Genomic DNA, 4,513 nt, shown 5'->3' with positions numbered 1-4,513 from the left:
CTGAACAGCAGTGAACTTATCCGTAATTTTGACAGGAATGATATGTTCAATAGTTCGGCGAGTGGCAGCATTGTAGAAGACTCTCAAGTGATCAATATCCAGTAACCGAATACATATAGAAATACCATGCAGAGTCTTTGCAAAGTATCTGATTGAACCATATTTTTCAATCTCATTTATCTTGAACATTATGTAGTAATTTGCTGTTTTCAAAGGCTTATGAATTTCTGATGTATAAACATCATACCCTAATTTAGCCCTTGAGTAAATTTTAGGCCTCTGGTCATTTAGCATAGTCAAGTCCTCTTGTAAAAGAGGTAAACTTACTTCAGCACCTAATAATTCTCCAACAGTAAAAGCATCCTTACACTGTTGAGGGCTCTGAACAATGCTTCCCAAAACCTGTATGCCTAAACAGATCCTAATATTGCGTACAATTTCTTTGTCAACAAAAGTAGTACCATGTGTTTTTCTTGCAACAAGGCCGTTCATATCCTCAAACGGAAATGCACTGTGACAAAACAGAGGACCGTACCGTTGTACACACAATCCTAAATGGCATAACTGATGGATGTTGTACGTCAACTCTCTGTCACCATACACGGCAGCAAAATTATTTACAAAAAGTTTCAAGAGTAAATCGGCTTCAATGATTTCATTCCTAGTTATGCTAGATTTCAATAGAGTAAAAATTCCCTTCACAAGCAAAAGGAAATGCTGAAAGTTCTTATCTGGAAGGTGACCTGCCAATGATGGTACAGATTCAAATAGTAAGTAGTAATAGAAATCTGAAGCTTTCCAGTACTTGAGAGCCGTTATCTGCCTTTGAGTTCTATGAACAAAATCAGGGTGCTTTTGATTTGACAGAAATTTGTCAATTTCAGCGATCTTTGGTTTTAAAATGTTAGGAATGCCTTTCTTGTTGAACCAGATGCTAAGAACTTGTTTCACAACTCCAATCAGCACACTATGTAAATATTCTGGCACCATACATACAGAAATATCTACAGATGGAATAAGACTCAACACTGAAGGTCCTTTCACTCCCTTCACATGGTCTTTTTCCCCTACTCTTGAAGCTTGGTTTATCATTCTCTCTTCTGTACGAAGATTAATGTTCTGTACATATGGGTAGACTCTAATTCGTTTCTTTTTTGGTACTGGGGTACTCTTGACAGTTCGAATTTCACAAATGTTGCATCCGTAGCGCCCACTGAAGTAGAGAAGATTTTGAATCATAGCACGAGCAGGGGCATCACAAACAACAACAGCAAGACGAACTAAACTCTCTTCAATGTTACCAGTAGATGGATTTTTCCAGAAAACACCTTCTCTATCTAAAAGTCTCATTTTTTCAGCAAATGGTTTCAGGTATGTATTCATATCAGGTTTATGAGGACCATACCAGACACCTAAAATAATCATAAATGACCTTTGTAAATGCACTGGCACCTCTGCTATAGTACCCAAAACAATCCACAGTTCATTATCAGTTGTCTTCCGGATCCTTACTCCATCAGCATTGAGAATAATATTAACATCATATCGATTCCTGTTTCTATTGATGGACTTATATATACTTCCATCGGTCAGATCCTTAAGTGAGGTATCATAATTAACTTTCCGTAAGTCTATAGCTGCTGCTAAGTTTCTTTTCTCAAAATAATACTTAAGAATTGTATCAATGCTAAAATTAAAGAAGTACACACCAAGTACACATCAAATAATCTTATAAGCGCTTGTTGGAAGTTCGTGGTCATCAGGGAGAAACTTACTTGTTGTGGCAATAGCACGATAGGGTATTTCAATGGAGCGCTGCCCGGAACTAAGAAGAACAAAACCGGATACACAGAGCGGTGGTGGGGGCGGGCGCGCGGAGGAGCGGCGGGTGGAGGGGAGCCTCCCCGCCCGCCCTCCGCTCCTCCGCGCGCGCGCGCTCCTACCACCGCTCTCTGTATCCGGTTTTGTTCTTCTTAGTTCCGGGCAGCGCTCCATTGAAATACCCTATTGAGGCCAGCTTTTGTCATTCTGTTTTTAACATACAACTCCATAATGAGAAGAATGCCTTCATTAACACTTAGGTTTGCCCCTTCAAATATTTTGATATTATTGAAGGTTTGAGCTGTTGATATAATATCCTTTTCAGAACCAGTGTCATATTCAGTATTTTGAGAGCAGTCTGCATTGGCATTGTTATCAGAAATTAAATCTAAAATATATCCCTCAAGTGAGCCTTCGTCAGCTGAGGAATAATCTTGACCAATGTCGAAGGAATCAGAAGAATCAATCAAACTATCATTTCTTATCTCTTCTTCAGTTGTGTCACTTGCATAACTATCACTTTCTTCACTCCCAATTGGAGAAATAGTTTCAGCAGCAAATGACAAATTGTGTTGCTTCAATGGCGTGCTGCTTTGGTGGGCTGTCTGATCAGTGAGTCCTTGGTCTGAAAAAAGAAAGATTAGTTTAAAACACACACACACACACACACTTAGAAAACAAAACCCAACTTAAGATAAAAAATATTACCACTTCTATCAAAGGAGACATCATGCAGGTTTGCAAAGGAACCTTGTGGAGCTTTTGGAAATAAATTTTCAAAGTTCAATCCATCTATCATGTGAGTGGTTGCAGCATTAACTTCCTGAAATTTTCATTTTGATAGGTTCAAATTTGAAAAAGAAATCTCCAAAAAAGGGAAGATTTGAAGTGAGTTTGATACCTTCAAAAGGAACTCTGCCCTACAATTGCTCTGTATGCTTTGACAATTCTTCTCCTGCAATTAGCAACACAATATAATCATCAATATGGTTGAGTGAACACCAAAGGAAAATATGTAACTTATGTTTGGAAAATGTACATACCATTTCATGGTTAACAGCATTTTGACTTTCGCCATCAACAATTTCAAAGTTGTTGTTAAGTATTGAATTGATAGGTACTGTATTGTAACCGAGATTATAACCAGCGTAAATGTCCTCAGATATCTACATCAACAAATGATTATCAATTAAGTTTGATGGTAAATGTGATCAATTAGTGTCAGTATTGCTCACTACTTACAGTATCATCATTGTGAACAGAACAGCGATTTCCAACTAAGTTCATTCCCAGAGATTGTTCAGTGGCAATTCCTTTGAGTACATCCTGTAACAACAAACAATAAATAAACAATCGAAGCCCACGCAAATACAAATGAGATAGAGCAGCTAATCACAAATACCTCTCCGTGGTCAGTGAGTGCATCAAAAGCTTGAGCATTAACCAACCGAATGCTATCCGCCTGGGACTCGTCAGAATTAAAAACCTAGTAAAGAAAACAATTGGTTGATAAGCAAATGAGAATAACCAGTTGTCTTCTTACACCAACCAATTGGAAAGTGTGCTTTTGCATGACATGCAAGCTTGAATCAACTAGCAGAATTTACTTACAACAGAATAACTGTCGACCAATGCATCATCAGACTGACTTCGACTGGTGTTGATGCTGCTTAGTTCCTGGTGCATAACAAGATATATATATATAAGTGCCTCAGTTATATAGTAGTGCACTACCATTAAAAGTCACGTTAAACATAAAAATTAGGAGGAAAAAGTAAACACAGTATTGAAAAGCTATGGGTAACATAACCCAACAAAGGTAACCAAGATTTCTAAGAGAATTTTTAACCTTTTTGCCTTAAAGTCTGTAATTGTATCGTACGATGTTTACCTCATCAAGACGGCGTTTTTTATTTGGGTTTTCCGCACTCATTATTAAATGCTTACTAAATTGTACGACTCCCATCGTAAAGTCACGACAATAAAATTATAAAATACATTTCGACCACGTTTGTTGATTTTCCTTCTGTTGGAGTTTGAGCGAGCAGTGAGGTTTATTTTTCTTCCGCTACGACTTCAACTTCTTCTTTTTTGCCTCCCTACAACCCGAGCCTATCCATCGTATTAATCGTACTCGACGACGTATTTAATGGTGTGAATTTTAGATCATATTTATAAATTTACCGTGTAATTTTAAAACAATAAAAACTAAGCTGTTTAGAATGGTTGTAGTAGAAAACGCTGTGATTTGAGCCTAGCGGTTGGCAACGGAGCCAGGCGAAATTCCGCGAGAGCGAGAAGGCCTCGAGTCAGCTGGCAAGCCAAGCATTTAAGTACAATGCAAAACGAGGGAAAGGCACTAGAAACGTTCGAGTTTGTGTTTTGTGTGCACATTTGACGCAAGTGAATCTGTCGGCGTACGGGAAGAAAATGTCGAACTGGTCTCTTCTGCATATTCGAGAAGATGATTCCTTGTGCACTGTGCATGAAAAGAATCTCATGAGAGCTGGGAGTACGGTACACATTGGCGAGGACGTGAAATTTTTCTACAAAGGCGAAGCGTTTCACGGGAAAGTGCTGTTTAAATCAAGTGAGTGCAGTGTTCTTTTCCTCGGATACTCTCTAACGCCTGTAAAATGGATTGTAGAAAGTTTACGTGTACTATTCACCATGACCTCCCAAAAGAGGTTAT

This window comes from Frankliniella occidentalis, unplaced genomic scaffold, assembly GCF_000697945.3.
Source record: "Frankliniella occidentalis isolate FOCC.00 unplaced genomic scaffold, Focc_3.1 Scaffold182, whole genome shotgun sequence".
Lineage (NCBI taxonomy): Eukaryota > Metazoa > Arthropoda > Insecta > Thysanoptera > Thripidae > Frankliniella > Frankliniella occidentalis.
This window is presented reverse-complemented; position numbering follows the sequence as displayed.